Source organism: Mustelus asterias, unplaced genomic scaffold, assembly GCF_964213995.1.
Source record: "Mustelus asterias unplaced genomic scaffold, sMusAst1.hap1.1 HAP1_SCAFFOLD_42, whole genome shotgun sequence".
Taxonomy (NCBI): Eukaryota; Metazoa; Chordata; class Chondrichthyes; order Carcharhiniformes; family Triakidae; genus Mustelus; species Mustelus asterias.
The window spans coordinates 166,858-191,726 of NW_027590119.1; the positions used below are offsets into that span (position 1 = coordinate 166,858).

General features: G+C 46.9%; 1 protein-coding gene and 1 pseudogene across 2 annotated transcripts in view; one reads left to right on the forward strand and one right to left on the reverse strand.

Moving 5' to 3' along the window:
• The window catches only part of LOC144482693 (uncharacterized), a 62,629-nt pseudogene extending 47,799 nt beyond the window's left edge, over nt 1-14,830 (forward strand). Inside the window, exon 2 of the transcript XR_013495951.1 lies at nt 13,651-14,830. The product of XR_013495951.1 is annotated as an uncharacterized LOC144482693 (transcript). The remainder of the gene's footprint in view (nt 1-13,650) is intronic.
• The window catches only part of LOC144482758 (uncharacterized), a 143,781-nt gene that overhangs the window by 71,884 nt on the left and 47,028 nt on the right, over nt 1-24,869 (reverse strand). The window lies entirely within an intron of this gene.

Genomic DNA, 24,869 nt, shown 5'->3' on the forward strand with positions numbered 1-24,869 from the left:
GCCCTATCCACATATCCCTACATATTTACCCACTCACCCCTCTAACCTATGCATCCCGGGACACTAAGGGGCAATTTAGAATGGCCAATCAACCTCGCCTGCACATCTTTGGACTGTGGGAGGGAATTGGAGCACCCGGAGGAAACCCACGCAGACACGAGGAGAATGTGCAAACTCCACACAGACAGCGACCCGAGCCGGGATTTGAACCCAGGTACCTGGAGCTGTGAAGCAGCAGTGCTAACCACTGTGCTACCGTGCCGCCCCATAACTAATGTATGGTTCAATTCCCATTCCAGCTGAGGTCGGTGTCGGAGCTGTCTCCTCACCCTGCCCCAAGAGTGGGTGGTAACGGCAGCCTGCTACTGACACAAACTGCCAGGAAAACAGCTCTGGATGACACATCAGCAGACATTTGGGGTTCCAAATGCTTGAAAACTGTTAACCTGTGTGAAATTGAGGTGTATTACAGACTAATTTAAATATAGGATGAGTGTCATTGCTTATTTAGTCACTGCTATAAACAGTGGAATTTTCACTTTGTAAACCTCAGCTTGAAGGAATAAAGTGAATAAATTGGGATATTAACTTTTACCATTATCCATCTGAAGCCAATGGTCTCCTTTTTCCCTGTCCTGATGTGACACTGAATCTTCTTAGGTTTGCAGAAGAAACTTAACCTTCGAGCACTGGGTGGTACAGTGGCACAGTGGTTAGCTCTGCTGCCTCACAGCGCCAGGGATTTGGATTTGATTCCCGGCTTGGGTCACTGTGTGGAGTTTGCACATTTTCCCCGTGTCTGCGTGGGTTTCCTCCGGGTGCTCCGGTTTCCTCCCACAGTCTGAAAGATGTGCTGGTTAGGGTGCATTGGCCAAGCTGAATTCTCCCTCAGTGTAACCCGAACAGGTGCCGGAGTGTGGCGACTGGGGGATTTTCACAGTGACTTCATTGCAGTGTTAATGTAAACCTACTTGTGACTCATAAATAAACTTTACTGTTGGCCTCAGTACCCGAGACCTGGCAGGATGGCAAGAATGGCCCGGGGCTCCAGTGTGGTGTACTGGAGGGGCTGGAGTGGGCAAGTGGTGGCACTGGGAGGAGCAGCAACTGGGAGGCCTACAGCGACCCCTGGTGGACAGGAGTGGACACAGTAAGAAGTCTCACAACACCAGGTTAAAGTCCAACAGGTTTATTTGGTAGCAAATACCATAAGCTTTCGGAGCAGAGCTCCTTCATCAGATGGAGTAGATATCTGTTCTCAAACAGTGCACAGACACAGAAATCAAATTACAGAATACTGATTAGAACGCAATTCTAATGTCACATTATCATTATTGTGTTACATTATTATGTCACATTATCAGTAACCCCCACAGCTTGCCTCCTGGACTTGCAGAATTCCACAAGCTGTTCTGTCTGGAGACAATACACATCTCTTTAACCTGTGTTGAATGCTCCCTCCACCCACATTGTCTGTACATTTAAGACCTGGCTGGCTGTAGAGATTTGCATTCTAATCAGTATTCTGTAATTTGATTTCTGTGTCTGTGCCCTGTTTGAGAACAGAGACCACTCCATCTGACGAAGGAGCATTGCTCCGAAAGCTTATGGTATTTGCTACCAAATAAACCTGTTGGACTTTAACCTGGTGTTGTGAGACGTCTTACTGTGTTCACCCCAGTCCAACGCTGGCATCTCCACATCAGGACAGGAGTGGAAACAGCAGCAGCACAGTCTGCGCAAAAGCTTCCCCAGTTCAGCTGATCAGAGAGACTGGGAACCTCTTCAACTGTAAACTTCAGGTTCTCACATTCACCCCCATTCATCCCTCTCTCCCTCCATCCACCTCACTCTCCCTCCCTTCTCCATCCCTCCCTCTCATCATCCATCCCTTCCTCCCACCTCCCATCCCTCCCTACTATAAGAACCATTCACTGAGCACAGCAGTTTCACCCTCATTCCCACAGTCTGTATTCCAGCCTTTATCACATCCACTCTGCTCCCAGATACTTTACACCATTAGATATTACAATTCAAACTTTATAATCTCTACAATTTACTATTTGTTCAAGGAGATGAGGACAGCATGGTGGCACAGTGGTTAGCACTACTGCCTCACAGCGCCAGGGACCTGAGTTCAATTCCTGGCTTGGGTCACTGTCTGTGCAGAGTCTGCACATTCTCCCTGTGTCTGCATGGGTTTCCTCCGGGTGCTCCGGTTTCCTCCCACAGTCCAAAGATGTGCTGCTTAGGTTGGCTGGCCATGCAAAATTGACCCTAGTGTCAGGAGGATTAGCAGGTTAAATATGTGGAGTTACGGGGGTAGCGCCTGGGTGGGATTGTGGTTGGTGCAGACTCGATGGGCTGAATGGCCTTCTTCTGCACTGTAAGATTCTACGATTCTATGAGATCACAAAATTAAAGTTAAAAGTTAAATTTATTTATTAGTCGCATTAAGACTTCCATTAACACTGCAATTAAGTTACTGTGAAATTCCCCTAGTCACCACAGACCGGCACCTGTTCAGGTCAATGCACCTAAACAGCGCATCTTTCAGACTGTGGGAGGAAACCGGAGCACCCGGAGGGAACCCACACAGGCACGGGGAGAACGTGCAGACTCCACACAGACAGTGACCCAAGCCGAGAATTGAACCCGGGTCCATGGCGCTATGAGGCAACCGTGCAGACAGACAGTCAAGAAATCATCAATTCCACTCCCACCCGGAGCTATGGGGATGTATTTATACATTATCTCATTTCACAATAAAACACACACACTGAGTTTCAGATTGGCTTCTGTTATTATTTTGGTGCCCAGCTAGTGGATTAGACTGAGACTGACATCAACTGTGTGCGTGTGTGGGTGGGCGTGTTCACATAAACAGATAGAAACTAGAAGCAGGGGTAGGCCATGTGTCCCTTTGAGCCTGCCCCACCATCCACCTTGACCATGGCCGATCATCGAATTCAATATCCTGATCCCTTCCTTCCTCCCATATCCCTTTAGCCCCATATATGCGTGTCTGCGAATGTATGTGTGCATCTGTGAGTTTGTCTGCATCTAGAATAATGGGCGATTGACTTACCTGATGAGGGAGCAGCACCCTGAAAGCTCATGATACCAAATAAACCTGTTGGATTTTAACCCGGTGTTGTGAGACTTCTAACTAAAATCATAGAATCCAACAGTGCAGAAGGAGGCCATTCGGCCCATTGAGTCTGCACTGACCACAATCCTATCCAGGCCCTACCCCTTAACGCAATGCATTTACCCTAGCTAGTCCCCCTGACACTAAGGGGCAATTTAGCATAGCCAATCCACATAATCCGCCCATCTTTGGACTGTGGGAGGAAACTGGAGCATCCAGAGGGAACCCACACAGACACGGGGAGAACATGTAAACTTCACACAGACAGTGACCCGAAGCTTGAATCGAACCCTGGTCCTTGGCGCTGTGAGGCAACGGTGCTAACCACTATGCCACAGAACAGTAATCCAGGGGACCGGGATTAATTGTTGGATTACACAGTGATATGTTACAGAGTCTTAAAATCTGAAATAAAACAGTCAATGCCACAAATAGTCAACAGGCCCAGCAGCTTCTATGAAGGCAGAAACAGAGTGAAACATACAGCTAAACATCCATATGAATGAGGAGCAGCAGTGGACCATTGGGCCCCTCTGCTGCAGCATTTGACAAGATCCCGACTGATCTGATTGTGGCCAGAACTCCAGTTTTCTGTCCCCCGCCACCCACCAACCACCCCGCTCCCCCCCCCCCCCCCCCCCCACCCCCAGACCCTCTGACTCTCTTGTCAATCAGGAAGCCATTTATTCAGCCTTAACAATATTCAATGACTCTGTCTCCACTGCTCTCGAGGGAAGAGAATTCCACAGACCAAAGACCCTCTGAGAGAGAGAGAGAAAAATCTCGTTCTCTCTGTCCCTAATGTTTCAAGTCCAATGCGCTCTCCAGAGCCACACAGAGAAAATCAGGATAAAAGCAAATTACTGTGAATGCTGGAATCTGAAACCAAGAGAGAAAATGCTGGAAAATCTCAGCAGGTCTGGCAGCATCTGTCAGGAGAGAAAAGTGCTGACGTTTCGAGTCCAGATGACCCTTTGTCAAATACTGACCTCTGAAGAATTGAGAGAGGGAGGAGACTAAATGAAAGATCTGTAAACTGACAAATGTTTCACGGCCCAAGACCAAAGCGAGTGGAACTGGGACAAGTAAAGACACAAAACATGTTCTGGATGAGGTGTGAATAGCCGGTTAGCAATAGTCTGAACGCAAAGTAAACAAGAGGGAAATGAGGTGAAAAAAGCAGCAACGAAACACAACACAATGGGGGCAGAGATTGTGGTGTAAAATTGTTGAGCTCAGTTTTGTTCTGAAGGCTGTAAAGTGTCTCTTTCAGTTGCGAGAAATAATAATATATTTCCCAGTTCCGATGACAGGTCACATTCAGTCTGTTTCTCTCTCCACAGAGGCTGCCTGACTTGTTGAGTATTTCCAGCCAAAAGAGAAAACGCTGGCGTGGGGAGGGGCTGGGGGGGGGTGCGGGTTACGTTCACAATTTTGTGTTTGTGTCTGGTGCGAAGAATACTTTGGATTAAACGGAGAAGTTTTTTAAACTGAGGAGAGTAACTGCATTTGGGCGCTGACTTTAAACAACATTAACAAGCCCGGGCTGCTGGAGAAACATTTAGGGATTTGTGAGCAGTCAGTTCCGGCTGGTTTGAAGTGAAATCCTGTCGGTGCTGCGGCAAATCTGAACTCAAACCAGACAAACTGGAACCGCTGGGTTAGAGATTCCGGGTGTTGGGATGTGGAGGCTGGGGGAGGGGGAGATGGCGCTAAAACTCTGAGCTGACTTCAGACAGGGTGAGCGGGGTAAAGGGGAGGAATGACAGAGTTAATGTGGGAGTCAGGGACAATAGCAGAAGGTGGGAAGCTCTGGAAAGGAGCACGGAGGGTAAAGGCCATGAAAGAATGCTTTTAAATGAAGATAAAAGCAAAATACTGCAGATGCTGGAATCTGAAACAGAAACAGAAAATACTGGAAAATCTCAGCAGGTCTGACAGCATCTGTGGAGAGAGAATAGAGTTAATGCTTCCAGTCTGGATGATCACAGATGCTGTCAGACCTGCTGAGGTTTTCCAGCACTTTCTGCTTTTGATTAACTGAAGGTTCAGCAGGGAAAGAAGCAGCGAACTGAACACACTGGACCCAGGGGGAGGGGGTGACCCAGGATAAGCTCAGTGAGGCTCTGCAATGTCCATCAACACATCCACATTCAGACCTTAGAGCGCCAAGGGGGAGGGGAAGGAGAAACTATTTGGGACACAGCAGGAGGTCACCCCTCCCCCCACTCTGTGGTTCCACATCCCTCCCACCCCTGGGCAGGGTTGGCTCAAGGTGCAGGAAGCTGCAAGCTGAGAGGCTGAGCTGTGAACTGGGCCGGGTTGGGGGTTTGAGTGACAGTCCTGGGGCTATTTCAGGACAGGAACTGCCACAGATTCCCTCTTTTTCCTGGGACGTTTCACTGGAGCTGTGTTGGTGAGTGTTTGTAATCTCTGTCTCACTGTCTCGGTAATGGGGGTGGGTTGTAGATTGCTGTGAGTGTTAGACTAAATAACCTCTCCTCATGCTGCCAGTTCCAGTCTGCAGACTCCATTTCTCAGTCCAGTTTGCTGCTCTGTCTGTCTGTACTTTGCTGCAGTGCTCCACATTCTGAGCAACATCCAGCCCATTGTTATCACCCGAAATTTGCGGCAAACTACCATCACTGTGGCACAGTGGTTAGCACTGCTGCCTCACTGAGTCTGGGTTCGATTCCAGCGGTGGGTGACTGTCTGTGTGGAGTTTGCACAGTAAGAAGTCTCAGAACACCAGGTTAAAGTGCGATAAGTTTATTTGGAATCAAAGCAAATTACTGCGGATACTGGAATTTGAAACTATGTTCTGTGGAACATCGTTTCCTCACTTGTTCCTGTAAAGCAGTAAATCCTCATCCTGAACACTTTCCCTCCTCCCTGTCCTGCCACCAACTCCCACATTGACCAACCAGCTCATATTTCAATGGATTGTCCCGTGTTTGAGTCCAGTGTGCCAGGCTGCATGGCGTATGGGCGCTGTTTCACCCATAAGATGGATGTGTGCAGCACCCTCTTCCAACTGTTCTGGCTGCCAACCAGCCCCTGTCCACCCACACAGTTCCAGCAGCACCGCACACAATACTGCTCACCTGCTCCGACAGACTCATGAAGGATGTCCTTTCATTTTCTCGGAGAGTTGGTCAGCCTGGCAAACCCAGTGTGAAATATCTTCACAAATCTTTTCTCCCACTCTCTATTCTGGCTGGGTTCAGTTCTCTTTTGTACAGAGTGAAAATAAAATCAATTATTTTCTCTCCTGGTCACTGCAGGGAGCTGCAACTTCTTATTGGGGGTGTTGGGGCCTCCAGCGGGTGTTTGTGAATCCTCCCCGCCCACCTCCCAGGGTTTCCTTCCTTCCCAGAGATCAGAGTCCTCATTGATTTGAGGCCAAAGTGTAACCTCTTATTTATTGTCCCCCTCCCCCATCCTCTGATGTGAACCATCCTCCAGTGGCTGAGCCAGGATGGGGCCGTTAACCTGGGCCTGTTCCCGGGAGGGAGGGAGGGAGAAGCCCCGCAGCTGCAAACCAGGGAGCTGACAATGATTCTGAAGGGTTTGCGGATCCACAAAGTGTTTCCAAATCCTCCCAACCACCGCCTAACGCTGACTCCGCTTCTCCGGGACAAACAAGCGCCAAGGCCAGCAATGACACTGCGCATGCTCCACATCACAATGCCCCGGGACTGATTGACGGCAGCTCCGAGCGGGACCGGCTGGTCCTCCAACCAATCGGAGTGAATGAGAGGCGGGGCCGGGCTGCGACTGAAGCATGCGCAGTGCGCGTAATGGCAACGGACAGACGGTTTTAACTTGGAAACGAGATCAATGCGAGGGAGAGGGCGGCGTGCGGGGAATGATAAATGTGGCGGGTGGGTGGAGAGGCTTTGTAAACATGTTGTTCAAACCCAAACCCCGGAAATGAACTTCCGGGTCCCCCCCCCTTTGTACCAAATGGAGCGGCAGCTTGTAGTGTTAGACCCGGGCTGACTGCCGCCATTGAGGCTGCATGTGGGAGGCCGGCAGGGATTGTGATTGGAGAGTGAAGCCCTGATGTCACAATGGAATGGGTGAGTGTGACGTCACAATGGAATGGGTGAGGGTGTGACGTCACAATGGAATGGGTGGGAGTGTGAGGTCACAATGGAATGGGTGAGAGTGTGACGTCACAATGGAATGGGTGAGGGTTCCAGATGAGCTGAGACTGGGCTGGAGTCGGGCGATGGCACTGACATGTGGCCCGGTGGCACAGTGGTTAGTGCAGCTGCCTAACAGGGCCAGGGACCCGGGTTCAATTCCAGCTTCGGGTCGCTGTCTGTGCAGAGTTTCTACATTCTCCCCGTGTCTGTGTGGGTTTCCTCCGGGTGTTCCGGTTTCCTTCCACAGTCCAAAGATGTGCCGGTTAGACAGATTGGCCATGATAAATTGTCACTTGGTATCAGGGGGATTAACAGGTAAATATGTGGATAGGGCCTGGATGGGATTGTTGTTGGTGCAGGCTCGATGGGCTGAATGGCCTCCTTCTACACTGTATTTTATTATTCATTATTGTTAATTAATTACCATTAATGCTTCTATGAATGAAGATGGTCTTGATGATGATGTGGACATGTGGCTGGAAGCTCATCTTGGGATGAACTATTCCACCCTGGTTGTGAACAGACTGGTTCAGCCTCAAGACAGTTGCCAGGAGGAGAAATAAAGTTGTTGGCGAGGGAGTGGAGTTTCTAGTGGGGTCTGAACACAATGGGTTCAGTTTTCCCAGTATTTATATGAAATAAATTTCTGTTCTTTCAGTACTGGATGTCAGACAAGTCAGGATGGTGTGTGGGTTGGAGAGAAACTTGGACCTGATGGTGTTCACAGGGTTTGGAAATTCTGTCAAAGTTCCTGTTGAGTTGTAGATGTATAAAATCTCTCTCTTCACCTCCGGACTCTCCTACTTCTCTCTGTTTCGACTCAGAGTGTGGAGATGCCGGCGTTGGACTGGGATAAGCACAGTAAGAAGTCTCACAACACCAGGTTAAAATCCAACAGGTTTATTTAGTTGCATAAGCCACAGGCTTTCGGAGCGCTGCCCCTTCATCAGGTGAGTGGGAGTTCTGTTCACAAACAGGGCATATAAAGACACAAACTCAATTTACAAGATAATGGTTGGAATGCGAGTCTTGATAGGTAATCAAGTCTTAAAGGAACAGACAATGTGAGTGGAGAGAGGGTTAAGCACAGGTTAAAGAGATGTGTATTGTCTCCAGCCAGGACAGTTAGTGAGATTTTGCAAGCCCAGGCAAGTTGTGGGGGTTACAGATAGTGTGACATAAACCCAAGATCCCGGTTGAGGCCGTCTTCATGTGTGATTGACAGATCCATGCTCACTGCTTCTTGCCGTGGATGCAGAGAGCTGAAAATTTCCATGCAGGCGGCCAGACAGATAAATGTCTACATTACTGGAGTAAAAATGTGTGGAATATACAGACCGAATTCACTCTATTTCCTTCACTTGCTGCAAGTCCCCAACTTCCCCCAGAATGAGAAAAGAAATGGAAAGGGGGAAACATTGACTTCCTCCCAGATGTTGCCCAGAGGAGGAAGTTTCAATCTGAAGCTCATTGGACAACTTCCGCATTGTGACATCACGATAAAGCCCTGCCTGAATCAGCCAATAGGAATCAGTCTGCTCCGCGATGACGTCACCGGGTTCTAATCTCAGTCCCGGACGCGCGGACCCAGGAGCCGTGCCCCCACCCATTGTTCCCCTCCCCCTACACCTCCTTGTGCCAAGGTTTCCAGGCAACCGGCTGACGGCTCCGGCCAGAGCGAGAAGCCGCTCGGTGATCTCCCCCTGCTCCCGGCCCGTGACTGCACATGTGCGGGGGAGAGGAGAAGCTGCGCATGTGCAGGGGAGAACCCACCCTCTGATCTTCATGCTGAGGTGTTGACCAATGGGAAGAGTTGGAGGACCGGAAGGACTCTGGTCTTCCAGCCAATCAGAGCGCGGGCTTTGTGTGAATGATGATTGATTTTCAGACAGACTCAAACTTCCTCCTGTGTCCAACATCTGAGAGTAAAACACTTTCTTTTCTCCCCCTTTCCATTTCTTTTCTCATTCTGGGGGAAATTGGGGACTTGCAGCAACTGAAGGGAAAGGAAGTGAGTCCAGGGAGCGGCAGACTCTGGAAAGGTTGGCCCAGGTCTCTCTCTCTCTTAAACCAGAAAATGATCCATTTCTGCCCACTGTTTGCTGTGAGCCAATCTTCTATCCACGCCAATATGTTCCCCCCGCAGCATGAATTTTATTTGCTGCAATAACCTTTGATGTGGCACCTCATCAAATGTCTTCTGGAAATCTAAGTACAGCGCATGCACCAGTTTCCCTTTATCCAATTCCCAATGGGGAATTTTAGAAAATTGAACAACACACCAACTATCTCACTCTGTTAAGACCCGAGAATGAAGCCCAGCAGAACCCGAGGACTCAGCAGCCCACAGCTCCAACAGTTTGCTGAGGACCACTTCCCTGGGAATTGTGCTTTTTCAGAGTTCATCCCACACTTCTGTTTTCTGATTTCCAGCTGTCTCTGAGTTTTAACTGTATCCTCTATTGTGAACACCGAGGCAAAATACTTGTTCAATTCATCTCCCAGCTCCTTATTTTTCATTATCAATTCCTGGACTCACTTTCTGTTAGACAGTTAAGAAATGAGGTGGAGCAAGTGACTGAAGTGTCAGTCAGGGAGCACTATTGGGAGCACCAATAGTTTCAAAATAGTTCTGGAAAAAGATAGGACAGGTCCACAGGGCCACTTTTGTGGGCATTAGGCAGGATCTAGCAGATGTCGATTACGTGAGTTTGTTTGAAGGGAAAGGAATGACTGGCAAATGGAAGGTTTTAAAAGTGTGATATCAAGAGTCCAGGGGCAGTATATTCCTGTTAAGATGCAGGGAAAGAATGGTAAATTTAGGGATCTCTGGCAGACAAGGGACATTGAGGCTCTGGTCAGGTAAAAGAAGGAAGCATACATTGGGTTTAGGCAATCGGGGACAAGTGAATCACTCTGACTATAAAAAGTGTAAGAAAATACTGAAGAGGGAAATCAGGAGGACAAAAAGAGGGTCTGATATGGATCTGGCAGGTAAGATTAAAGAAAATTCCAAGAGGTTCTATAGCTATATTAAGAGTAAAAGGGTGGCTAGAGAGAGAATAGATCCCCTTAAAAATCAGTCTGGCCATCTGTGTGTGGAGCCACAGGAGATGGGTGAGATTTTTAATGAATACTTCTCCTCTGTGTTTACTGCGGAGAGCACCATGGGTGCTAAAGAAATAAGGGAAACAAGTGGTGATGTCTTGGGCACACGCATGTTACTTGGGAGGTGGTATCTGCAGCCTTATAAAAGCAAATTACTGCGGATGCTGGAATCTGAAACCAAGAGAGAAAATGCTGGAAAATCTCAGCAGGTCTGGCAGCATCTGTAAGGAGAGAAAAGAGCTGATGTTTCTTGTCTCGATGACCCTTTGTCAAAGCTCTGAAACATCAGTTCTTTTCTCTCCATACAGATGCTGCCAGACCTGCTGAGAATGGGGAGAGAGTGTGTGGGATGGAGATTTCCAGCTTTTGGGGAATGAGAGAGGAAAGAATGTTCCATAGAAATTGTCTGTTCTGAATTTCTATCCTGTACTGACACTGATGACTTTTGTAAACTCATTTTACAGGATATTGAAAGAGGAATCACAGGCCGAAATCTCAAACGTCACGTCTAGACGTGACAGAGTCATATTCCTTGGGACTTCAATATCATCGGACTTTGAATCCAGAAGGAGAAATGATTGTCCAGTCTGTCAATTTGAAAAGATTTGAAATGTCAGTGTGAGTGAAAAAGCATCAACACACTGCCACACTCGAGTGAGAGTGTTCCAATGCACTGACTAAAGAGCTTTAACCAGTTACACAGTCTGAATAAATATCACAACATTCACAGCGGGTAGAGACTGTAATCTTGTTCTGTGTGTGGACGAAGTTTCAACTAATTGTCCACCCAAGAGAGAGGCAAGGACACCTGCACCATGGCGAAACCATGGAAATGTGGGGACTGTGGGAAGGGATACAGAGCCCCATGTCTGCTGGAAGCTCATCGGCGCAGCCACACTGGGGAGAAGGTGTTCATCTGCTCTCGGTGTGAGAAGGGATTTAATCAGTTCTCCAGCTTACGGATTCACCAACGAGTTCACACTGGGGAGAGACCGTTCACCTGCTCTCAATGTGGGAAGGGATTCACTCAGTCATCCCACCTGCAGTCACACCAGCGAGTTCACACTGGAGAGAGGCCATACACCTGCTCTCAGTGTGGGAAGGGTTTCAGCGTTTCATCCCGGCTGCTAAGACACCAGCAAGTTCACAAGTGATTCCAGGGGTTGGATTCTGCTGTTATTGTTTCTGCTCTCAGTTGCATCCAGGATTGCATTTTGTTCATTCTCACAGTTGGTCAATGGGAAGGGTCAGAGGGTTTCTTTGTGCTGGACTGGCCGGTCTCAGCCTCCAGTGGGCTGATGCTCTTTGAGTCTTTTTGCGAATACCTGGTTTCAAATGTGACAAGGATCACAGAGTGACAGGGTGTGAGGAAGTTTAGAGATATTTAGAGGAAAACAGAGGTTGGCATTGCAAAGGTACATTTCTGAATGGAGGGCTGTGACAAGTGACATTCCTCAGGGATCAGTGCTGGGACTTTTGCTGTTTGTAACATATATATAAATGATTTGGAGGAAAATGTAACTGGTTTGATTGGTAAGTTTGTGGACGACACAAAGATTGGTGGAATTGTGGATAGCGATGGGGACCGGCAGAGGATACAGCAGGATATAGATCAGTTGGAGACTTGGGCGGAGAGATGGCAGATGGAGTTTAATTCAGACAAATGTGAGGTAATGCATTTTGGAAGGTCTAATACAGATGGGAAATATACAGTTATCGGCAGAACCCTTAAGAGTATTCATAGGCAGAGGGATCTGGGTGTACAGGTACACAGGTCCATTGAAAGTGGCAATGAAGATGGAGAAGATAATCAAGAAGGCATACGGCATGCTTGCCTTCATCGGCCGGGGCATTGAGTTTAAAAATTGGCAAGTCAGGTTGCAGCTTTATGGAACCTTAGTTAGGCCGCACTTGGAATCTCGTGTTCAATTCCGGTCACCACACTACCAGAAGGATGTGGAGGCTTTGGAGAGGGTACGGAAAATATTTATCAGGATGTTGCCTGGTGTGGAGGGCATTAGCTATGAGGAGAGGTTGGAGAAACTTGGTTTGTTCTCACTGGAGTGACGGAGGTTGAAGGGGGGTGACCTGATAGAAGTCTACAAGATTATGAGGGGCATGGACAGAGTGGATAATCAGAAGCTTTTTCCCAGGGTGGAAAAGTCAATTATGAGGGGCATAGGTTTAAGGTGCGAGGGGCAAGGTTTAAAGGAGATGTACAAGGCAGGTTTTTTTACACAGAGGGTGGTGGGTGCCTGGAACTCGTTGCCGGGGAAGGTAGTGGAAGCAGATACGATAGTGACTTTTAAGATGTGTCTTGACAAATATATGAATAGCATAGGAATAGAGGGATATGGTCCCCGGAAAGGTCGGGGTTTTAGTTCAGAAGGGCAGCATGGTTGCTACAGGCTTGGAGGGCCAAAGGGCTTGTTTCTGTGCTGTAATTCTCTTTGTTCTTCGTTCTGTTTGGAACATCCCAAATGCCCATCCAATTTCCTTTTTTAATTGTTTATTGTCTCCACTTCCTCCACCCTCATAGGCAGCGAGTTTCAGGTCATTACCATTCGCTGCATCAGAATATTCTTCCTCACATCTATCCCCCCCCCCCCACCCCCTCCCAACCCCACTCCTCCCCTTGCATCTCTGACCCAAAACAAGAAATCTGTGACCCCCCTCGTCCTTGTCCCATCAGCTAATGGGAACAGCTTTTCTTTGTCCACTTTATCTAAACCTGTCAGAATCTTGTCCACCTCTATCAAATCTTCCCTCAACTTCCTTTGCTCCAAGGAAAACAACCCCAGCCTGACATCGACAATAAAGAACAAACTAACAGAATATGTTCCCCCTTTCCATTTCTTTTCTCATTCTGGTGGAAATTGGGGACTTGCAGCAACTGAAGGGAAAGGAAGTGAATCCAGTCTGTATATTCCACACATTTTTAGTCCAGTCATATGGACATTTATCTGTCTGGCAGCCTGCATTGAGATTTTCAGCTGTGTGTGTCCAGGACAGGAAGCAGTGAGCATGGATCTGTCAATCAGCCTCAATCAGCACCTTCAGGAGAATTGGGAGGGTGAATATTAGATACAGCAGAGGGAGAATGGAGGGAGAGTGTGTGGGATGGAGATTTACAGCTTTTGGGGAATCAGAGAGGAAAGAATGTTCCATAGAAACTAGAATTGTCTGTTCTGAATTTCTATCCTGTATTGAAATGATGAATTTTGTTAACTCCTTTTACAGGATATCAGAAGGTGAGGATTTTACAGACAGAAATCTCGAATCAAACATCACGTCAACATCTGACAAACTCACTCAATTCATCGGGACCTGAATGCTATCGGCCTTTGAACCCAGAAGGAGAAATGTTTCTCTGTTCTGCCTGCTTTAGCAGTCTTTAAACATCAGTGTGACTGGAACAGGACTGACACACACACACACACACACAATCAACTGAGATTTTCCCGTGGATTGACTGTGGAAAGAGCTTCCCAGTTACACAGCCGTCAACAATATTGCACCATCACAGCAGGGCACTATAATCTTGTTCTGTGTGAGACTTCAACTGATGGTCAAACCTGGAGCAACACAAGGATACCTGCACCATGGAGAAACCGTGGAAATGTGGGGACTGTGGGAAGGGTTGTAAAACCCCCTCTGAGCTGCAAACCCATCGACGTATTCACACTGGAGAGAAGCCGCACACCTGTTCTGTGTGTGGGAAGGGATTCACTCGGTTATATCATCTGCAGCGACATCGGCTGGTTCACACTGGAGAAAGAGCGTTCATCTGCTTTGAGTGTGGGAACGGATTCGCTCATTTACCCGATCTGCAGAGACACCAGCGCGTTCACACTGGAGAGACCATTCATCTGCTTGGTGTGTGGGAAAGGATTTATGCAGTTATCCAATCTGTCAAAACACAAAGTCACTCACAGCAATGAGAAACCCTTTAAATGCTCTGACTGTGGAAGTGGTGATCCACCAGCACATTCACACTGGGGAGAGACCGTTCAGCTGCTCTCACTGCACAAAGAGATTTAGAACGTTATCTCATCTGCGGGAGCACCAGCGAGTTCACACCAGGGAGAGACCGTTCACCTGCTCTGTGTGTGGGAAGGCATTCACTCATTCATCCAGCCTGCTGAGTCACAATCTCACTCACACCCAGGAGAGACCCTTTAAATGCTCTGACTGTGGAAGTAGTTTCAAACGTTCTGGGGATCTGATGATCCACCAGCGCATTCACACTGAGGAGAGACCGTTCAGCTGCTCTCACTGCACAAAGAGATTTAGAACGTCATCCAGCCTGCGGGAGCACCAGCGAGTTCACACTGGGGAGAGACCATTCACCTGCTGTGTGTGTGGGAAGGGATTCACTCAGTCATCCAGCCTGCGGACACACCAGCGAGTTCACAAGTGATGACAGGAGTTGGATTCTGCTGTTATTGCTGCTGTTGATCACATCCAGGACTGAACCATGTTCATTCTGACAGTTGGTGAAGTGGGAGGGTCGGAGGGTTTCTTTCTGCTGGACTGGCCGGTCTCACAACTTTGCTTCCAGTGGGCTGATGCTCTTTGAGCCTGGGAGAGCACATTTCCACTGAAATGATCCACAAAAGCTGATGAAGGACATTTATTTATCCTGGATAGTAAATAGTGTTTTTCCTACCACTACAGGTAGATCTGAAATAAATACAGAAAGAACTGGAAAAACGCAGCAGCTCTGGCAGCATCTGTGGAGAGAGAAACAGAGTTAACATTTCACACTACTGGATGGGAGTCAATCTAGTAAACCTCCTCTGAACTGCTTCCATAGTATTTATAAAATGGGGCAGCACGGTGGCACAGTGGTTAGCACTGTTGCCTCACAGCGCCCGGGACCCAGGTTCAATTCCTGGGTCCCTCGTCCGATTCACTGTCTGTGTGGAGTTTGGACATTCTCCCCGTGTCTGTGTGGGTTTCCTGCGGGGGCTCCAATTTCCTCCCACAGTCCAAAGATGTGCGGGTTAGGTTGATTGGCTATGCTATTTTGACCCTTGTGTCAGGGGGGTTAGCAGTGTAAATGTGTGGGGTTATGGGAATAGGGCCTGGGTGGGATGGTGTTTGGTACAGACTCAGTGGACAGAACGGCCTCTGTCTGTACTGCAGGGATCCTACGATCCTTTGTTTAATTGGAGACAAAACTGCACCCAGTGTTCAAGATGCAGTTTCAGCAACGCCCTGTATAACTGAAGCATAATATCTACTTCTCTGTTCAATTTCTCTCAGAATAAAGGACAGCATTCCATTTGTGAGAACTTTGATTTATTTGAACTAAGATTTATGGGGTTCTCTTGTTTACAATAACTCCATAACTGTAAATCACACCAGGTTCCAGTGACTTAACCATGTGGCTAGAAAGAATACTTTAAACGGTGATTCAGTAAGTTTATTAACCATTAAAAATGTAACAAGTCAAAGATAAAAAAGGACAGTATCGATTAACAGTAAAGGGAGAAAGTTTAGCTTTAACAATTGAACATCTGAACTTATGAAAGGTTATGGGGAGAAGGCAAGAACATGGGGATGAGGAGCATATCAGCCTTGATCGAATGACGGAGCAGACTCGATGGGCCGAATGGCCTAATTCTGCTCCTATATCTTATGAACAGACTTCTCTCTATCCTTCTCAGACCAGGACATGAAGTGATGGCTCCGAAAACATGGATAACTTGTAAAATCAACAGCTCCCAACACCTCTCTGTAGGGCACAGTGGTTTGCACTGCTGCCTCACAGCGCCAGGGACCTGGGTTCGACTCCCGACTTGAATCACAGTATGCACATTCTCCCCGTGTCTGCGTGGGTTCCCTCCGGGTGCTCCGGTTTCCTCCCACAGCCCGAAAGACATGCTGGTTAGGTGCATTGGCCATGCTAAATTCTCCCTCCGTGTACCCGAACAGGCACCTTCGTGTGGTGACTCGGGGATTTTCACAGTAACTTCATTGCAATGTTAACGTAAGCCGACTTGTGACACGAATAAATGAAGTTCCTGGGAAAATCCCCGAGTCACCGCACTCTGGCATCTGTTCGGGTAACACTGACGGAGAATTTAGCATGGTCAATGCACCTAACCAGCACATCTTTTGGACTGTGGGAGGAAACCAGAGCACCCGGAAGAAAACCAGGCAGACACGGGAACAACGTGCAAAGTCCACAGAGTCACCCAAGCCGGGAATCAAACCCAGGTCCCTGGCGCTGAGGCAGCAGAGCTAACCAGTGTGCCACCGGGCCACCCTTTTGTGTTCAAATTTACATTCTCGCCTTTCTAACATCTGTATTAATGAATCGTTTATTCTTTAATTGTCTCTCAATTCAGGCTGTCCATTTAACTAATCTCCTGCTTTACAATTTGGGAACTTCAGTCCACAAATGAGGTAGTCAAATGTATTGTTAAAAGCAGAATGTTATTTATATAAATAAATAACAAAGTTTAAAAATCATTGGCAAACAAAAGGGAACAGGAGCATTGGAACCAGCCTGGACTTGCAGACTGAAACCCCGCCCAAAGCCCGCACGTGCTCAGAAGGGAGAAAGGTTGAGAAGAACACTCTGTAACACTTCTCCTCCCCTTAAATTTCAATCCCCCATCAGGACAGAAATACAACAAAGTAATGTCTTTAACAATCCGGAAGTCTGTCAGGAGCTTTGTGTTTGCATTGCGACCTGTACAATACCACTGGTAAATCTTGTAATGGTGTTTCTGGAATGGGAGGTGAAGAGGTAGTTTGAGAATCTGTACATGAACATTCCTCTTCCACTCCCACAGCAGAGTCAACTGGCAAAGCTGGAACCACTTCCTGGTGAACATCCACAGCAGCATGACCCTCTGCCATGTTCTCAGTAATGGTTGCTGACTCTGAAACTGTTCCTGACTCGGGGTCACACCGCAAGCGAATATGATCTTGGTGTCTGCGAACAACTCTTCCGTTTTACAGTCTCACCACCCAAGATACTGGACCACTTTGGTTTAAAATTATTCCCGGTAACCACCTTTGGTTACTCCCAAAGTTTCTGATGTAAACCTGATCACCCGGTTTGAACTGCCTCTCTATGGCGCGATAGTCGTGTCCCTCCTTCTGCTTCTCTTGTTTCCTGCTCACTTTTGCTCTGAGATCTGGGTGAAGCAGATCCAGATGAGACCATAAGACATAGGAGCGGAAGTAAGGCCATTCGGCCCATCGAGTCCACTCCACCATTCAATCATGGTTGATTTCAACTCCATTTACCCGCTCTCTCCCCATAGCCCTTAATTCCTCGAGAAATCAAGAATTTATCAATTTCTGTCTTGAAGACGCTCAACGTCTCGGCCTCCACAGCCCTCTGTGGCAATGAATTCCACAGACCCACCACTCTCTGGCTGAAGAAATTTCTCCTCATCTCTGTTCTAAAGTGACTCCCTTTTATTCTAAGGCTGTGCCCCCGCGTCCTAGTCTCCCCTGTTAATGGAAACAACTTCCCTACGTCCATCCTATCTAAGCCGTTCATTATCTTGTAAGTTTCTATCAGATCTCCCCTCAACCTCCTAAACTCCAATGAATATAATCCCATGATCCTCAGACGTTCATCGTATGTCAGGCCTCCCATTCCTGGGATCATCCGTGTGAATCTCCGCTGGACCCGCTCCAGTGCCAGTATGTCCTTCCTGAGGTGTGGGGCCCAAAATTGCTCACAGTACTCCAAATGGGGCCTAACCAGTGCTTTATAAAGCCTCAGAAGTACATCCCTGCTTTTGTATTCCAAGCCTCTTGAGATAAATGACAACATTACATTTGCTTTCTTAATTACGGACTCAACCTGCAAGTTTACCTTTAGAGAATCCTGGACGAGGACTCCCAAGTCCCTTTGCACTTTAGCATTATGAATTTTGTCACCGTTTCGAAAATAGTCCATGCCTATTCTTTTTTCCAAAGTGTACGACCTTGCACTTGCCCACGTTGAATTTCATCAGCCACTTCTTGGACCACTCTCCTAAACTGTCTAAATCTTTCTGCAGCCTCCCCACCTCCTCAATACTACCTGCCCCTCCACCTATCTTTGTATCATCGGCAAACTTCTACCTAGAAATTCCACAGGAGAGAGTCCGGTTGTGGATTGTGGTGTGATGCGAAACTGGAACAAAAATCTTGAGAGCTTGTTCTTTAAGTATCGCCTGCCATTCTCTTCAATCCCTCCTTCAGAGTTTGAACAGCTTTTTCTGTGAGACCATTTGTACAGGAAGAAGTTTAACAACACCAGGTTAAAGTCCAACAGGTTTATTTGTTAGCAAATGCCACGAGCTAACAAATGCATTTGCGAACAAATAAACCTGTTGGACTTTAACCTGATGTTGTTAAACTTCTTACTGTGTTTACGCCAGTCCAACGCCGGCATCTCCACATCATGAAGATCATTTGTAGCCAGATGAAACAATGAAATAGAAATAGAAACCCTACAGTACAGAAAGAGGCCATTCGGCCCATCGAGTCTGCACCGACCACAATCCCACCCAGGGCCTACTCCCATATCCCTACATATTTACCCAACTAATCCCTCTAACCTACGCATCTCAGGACACTAAGGGCAATTTTTAGCATGGCCAATCAACCTAACCCGCACATCTTTGGACTGTGGGAGGAAACCGGAACACCCGGAGGAAACCCACGCAGACATGAGGAGAATGTGCAAACTCCACACAGATAGTGACCCAAGCCAGGAAGCGAACCCAGGTCCCTGGAGCTGTGAAGCAGCAGTGCTAACCACTGTGCTACCGTGCAGTACGCACATGGCATAGACCATTCCTTTACAGGAATTCCTGAAACACCTCACTTGTTAACAGAGTGTCGTTATCTGAAACAAGCCAATCTGGTAACCCAGGGCTTGTGAAAATTTGACAGAGCTTCTCTATTGTCTCAGGAGCTGGAATATTACTCATGATCTGTGCTTCCAACCATTTTGAATGCACATTTACAACGACCAAACACATGTGCTTCATGAAAGGCTCCCCAAAGGCCACATTTAGTCTGGACCACGGCCTATCAGGCCACTCCCAAGGATGAAGTGGTAATGTACCCAGTGTGTTGTGCCTGATTCAATCGACAAACAGCTTATTGAGTTAGGCCAGCGGGGAGAAGCCACAGGGGCTGACCATGTGCAACTCCACCCAACAAAGAATATCATCAATTCTTATCCAGTTACTCAGCCCATCCCGGCTGGACACAATCCAATCAGAATGGTGATAGATTACATACATTATAGGTTCAATAAAATTAGTATCTGGGCATTATGGGGCTTTGTGATCATCTCATGGACAGGTGCCCTCATCATGATGCTTTCCAGACCCCCCTTGGGGGGGTCTTTCTTGGGCTTTCTTTGTACATAGACTCTCTTAGTTAGAAATGGGGCGGATTAAAAGTTCTCAAATGGACGTCAGCACTCTTCCTTTGTTTTAATCTAATGACCACATGGTCTGGGAACATTTCTATTTAATACTCGCTCTTTTTAAACTCTTTTCTTCAGTATCCAATTCCAGAATTTTCCTTTTCTTTGTGTTACTTGCATTAGGAATAAATCTTTGGACCTGACAGGAAGTTTAACCCAAGATCAATCCAACACAGGATTGGTCAGAATCATTTCACACGTGTCAAATTTTAAATAACCATTACAAATTAAAACTCTCATTCTCACATGGGTGAATTGTATCCGGATTAAAATTCCCACATCTTTAGTAAAATATCCTGGAATCCTGTCTCTGGCCAGTAAATATGGCTCCAAGTTCATAACTTCTGAGCAAAAAAAGTTTTATTGATCACACTTCCTTTTTTAAAAATCTGTTCGATTTAAATCACAGACAGAAAACCTCAAAGTTTGAAGCGTTCAACCCACAAATATCATCCACACACAAACAGAGAAACATAGCATGTGCTTTACAACAACAATAACCAAAATTAATTACTTAAGCGTTCTTGTGATCCTGTTTTTAAACTTCCAAAAATGCCTTTAATTAAAGACTCAAGGTAAGGTTAATTCTCCAGAAAGATAAAACTTAACAAATGTAGCCCAAAACAATGATAAAACACATCTACAAACATCCACATAAAACAAACAAAACACACAGATTCTCACAGCTCGTAAATTTCAGTCAATGAATCCTCAGCATTCTCTCTCGCAGCTATAGCTTCTTAAAGCGACAGAGCACTACAAGCTCACAACTCCTTGATTAAAATAAGATCCAAGATCCTTCATTATAACTTCACCTTTTTTAAGCCAACCTACAAGGACTGATTTTAGAGGCAACATCTTGTCTTTGGTGATTTAAAATCCCAAACACGTTACACCCAAACACCAGCAAAATCTTTGTTTTTTATCTGGGGATAAAACTCTCAGTTATTCCAAATTCCTCCAGGCTATGCTTAATATTTCCGCATTTAACTTATTCCCAGAAATCCTCCATTATAAACTAAAATAGACACATGAATTTCCGGGCAGTCACAGGAATATGGTCAAGATAGTCCAGTCCCACAATGCCTCACATTCAATCTGCAGTCCTTCAATTATAACAGAATATGTGGCTGTATATAGCTGCCATGGCCATGGTCAACCCAACCCCAAGGGTGCCTTCTTGAACTGCTGCAATGCCTAAGGTGTACGTACACCCACAGTGCTGTTAGGGAGGGACTTCCAGTTACTGAGAGAGACAAGAGATGAAATTGCTGGGCCTCTAACAGAAATCTTTGTTTCTTCATTGGACACAGGTGAGGTCCCAGAGGATTGGAGAATAGCAAATGTGGTCCCGTTATTTAAGAAGGGTAGCAAGGATAACCCTGGTAATTATAGGCCAGTGAGCTTGACGTCCGTGGTAGGGAAATTGTTGGAGAAGATTCTTAGAGATAGGATCTGTACACATTTAGAACTGAATAATCTCATTAGCGATAGACAACATCGTTTTGTGCGAGGGAGGTCATGCCTCACAAATTTGGTTGAGTTTTTTGAGGAGGTGACAAAAATGACTGACGAGGGAAGGGCCGTGGATGTCGTCCACGTGGATTTTAGTAAAGCATTTGACAAGGTCCCTCATGGCAGGCTGGTGCAAAAGGTTAAATCTCACGGGAACTAGCGAGATGGGTACAGAACTGGCTTGGCCATAGAAGACAGAGGGTAGCAGTGGAGGGGTCTTTTTCTGATTGGAGCTCTGTGACTAGTGGTGTTCCGCAGGGCTCTGTACTGGGATCTCTGCTGTTTGTGATATATATAAATGATTTGGAAGAATATGTAGCTGGTCTGATTAGTAAGTTTGCGGATGACACAAAGATTGCTTGTTTTGGGTCAGAGATGCAAGGGGGGGAGTGGGAGGTGGGATGGAGTGGGAGTGGGGGGGAGATGTGAGGAAGAATATTCTGATGCAGCGAATGGTAATGACCTGAAACTCGCTGTCTATGAGGGTGGAGGAAGTGGAGACAATAAACAATTAAAAAGGAAATTGGATGGGCATTTGGGATGTTCCAAACAAAATGAAGAACAAAGAAAATTACAGCACAGAAACAAGCTCTTTGGCCCTCCAAGCCTGTGGCAACCATTCTGCCCGTCTGAACTAAAACCCCCTCCCTTTCCGGGGACCATATCCCTCTATTCCTATACTATTCATATATTTGTCAAGACACATCTTAAAAGTCACTATTGTATCTGCTTCCACTTCCTTCCCCGGCAACGAGTTCCAGGCACTCACCACTCTCCGTGTAAAAAACGTGCCTTGTACATCTCCTTTAAACCTCGCCCCTCGCACCTTAAACCTATGACCCTCGTAATTGACTCTTCCACCCTGGGAAAAAGCCTCTGATTATCCACTCTGTCCATGCCCCTCATAATCTTGTAGACTTCTATCAGGTCGCCCCCCTCAATCTCCGTCGTTCCACTGAGAACAAACCAAGTTTCTCCAACCTCTCCTCATAGCTAATGCCCTCCACACCAGGCAACATCCTGATTAATATTTTCCGTACCCTCTCCAAAGCCTCCACATCCTTCTGGTAGTGTGGTGACCAGAATTGAACACTAGATTCCAAGTGCGGTCTAACTAAGATTCTATAAAGCTGCAACATGACTTGCCAATTTTTAAACTCAATGCCCCACCCAATGAAGGCGAGCGTGCCGTATGCCTTCTTGATTATCTTCTCCACCTGCATTGCCACTTTCAATGACCTGTGTACCTGTACACCCAGATCCTTCTGCCTATGAATACTCCGAAGGGTTCTGCGATTTACTGTATATTTCCCATCTGTATTAGTTGGTCTAGTTGGGCACATGAGTGGCGCAGGCTTGGAGGGCCGAAGGGCTTGTTCCTGGGCTGTATTGTTCTTTGTATTAGACCTTCCAAAATGCATTACCTCACATTTTTCCGGATTAAACTTCATCTGCCATCTCTCTGCCCAAGTCTCCAACTGATCTATATCCTGCTGTATCCTCTGCCGGTCCCCATCGCTATCCGCAATTCCACCAACCTTTGTGTCGTCCACAAACTTACCAATCAAACCAGTTACATTTTCCTCCAAATCATTTATATATATCACAAACAGCAAAAGTCCCAGCACTGATCCCTGAGGAATGTCACTTGTCACAGCCCTCCATTCAGAAATGTACCTTTGCACTGCCAACCTCTGTTTTCTTCTGACTAAATATCTCTGAACGTCCTAACACCCTGTCACTCTGTGATCCTTGTGACATTTGAAACCAGGTATTCGCAAAAAGACTCAAAGAGCATCAGCCCACTGGAGGCTGAGACCGGCCAGTCCAGCACAAAGAAACCCTCTGACCCTTCCCATTGACCAACTGTGAGAATGAACAAAATGCAGTCCTGGATGTAATTGAGAGCAGAAACAATAACAGCAGAATCCAATCCCTGGAATCACTCGTGAACTTGTTGGTGTCTCAGCAGCTGGGATGAAACTCTGAAACCCTTCCCACACTGAGAGCAGGTGAATGGCCTCTCCCCAGTGTGAACTCGCTGGTGTGTCTGCAGGCTGGATAACTGAATGAATCCCTTCCCACACTGAGAGCAGGTGAACGGCCTCTCCCCAGTGTGAACTCGCTGGTGTCTCTGCAGGTCGGATAACTGAGTGAATCCCTTCCCACACTGAGAGCAGGTGAATGGTTTCTCCCCAGTGTGAACTTGCTGGTGTCTCCGCAGGTTAGATGAACAAGTGAATCCCTTCCCACACTGAGAGCAGGTGAATGGCCTCTCCCCAGTGTGAACTCGCTGGCGTGTCTGCAGGCTGGATAACTGAGTGAATCCCTTCCCATACTGAGAGCAGGTGAATGGTCTCTCCCCAGTGTGAACTCGCTGGTGTGTCTGCAGGTGGGATGACTGCGTGAATCCCTTCCCACATTGAGAGCAGGTGAATGGCCTCTCCCCACTGTGAACTCGCTCGTGTGTCTGCAAGCTGGATAAAGAAGTGAATCCCTTCTCACACTGAGAGCAGGTGAATAGTCTCTCCCCAGTGTGGCTGCGCCGATGAGCTGCCAGCAGAGATGGGGCTCTGTATCCCTTCCCACAGTCCGCACATTTCCATGGTTTCTCCATGGTGCAGGTGTCCTTACCTCTCTCTTGGGTGGACAATTAGTTGAAGCTTCGTCCACACACAGAACAAGATTACAGTCTCTCCCCGCTGTGAATGGTGTGATATTTACTCAGACTGTGTAACTGGTTAAAGCTCTTTAGTCAGTGCATTGGAACACACTCACTCGAGTGTGGCAGAGTGTTGATGCTTTTTCACTCACACTGACATTTCAAATCTTTTCAAATCGACAGACTGGACAATCATTTCTCCTTCTGGATTCAAAGTCCGATGATATTGAGGTCCCAAGGAATATGATTCTGTCACGTCTAGACGTGACGTTTGAGATTTCAGCCTGTGATTCCTCTTTCAATATCCTGGAAAATAAGTTTCCAAAAGTCATCAGTGTCAGTACAGGATAGAAATTCAAAACAGACAATTTCTGTGAAACATTCTTTCCTCTCTCATTCCCCAAAAGCTGTAAATCTCCATCCCACACACTCTCTCCCCATTCTCAGCAGGTTTGGCAGCATCTGTATGGAGAGAAAAGAACTGATGTTTCAGAGCTTTGACAAAGGGTCTCTAGACAAGAAACATCAGCTCTTTTCTCTCCTTACAGATGCTGCCAGACCTGCTGAGATTTTCCAGCATTTTCTCTCTTGGTTTCAGATTCCAGCATCCGCAGTAATTTGCTTTTATAAGGCTGCAGATACCACCTCCCAAGTAACATGCGTGTGCCCAAGACATCACCACTTGTTTCCCTTATTTCCTTAGCACCCATGGTGCTCTCCGCAGTAAACACAGAGAAGTATTCATTACAAATCTTATCCATCTCCTGTGGCTCCACACACAGATGGCCACACTGATTTTTAAGGGGATCTATTCTCTCTCTGGCC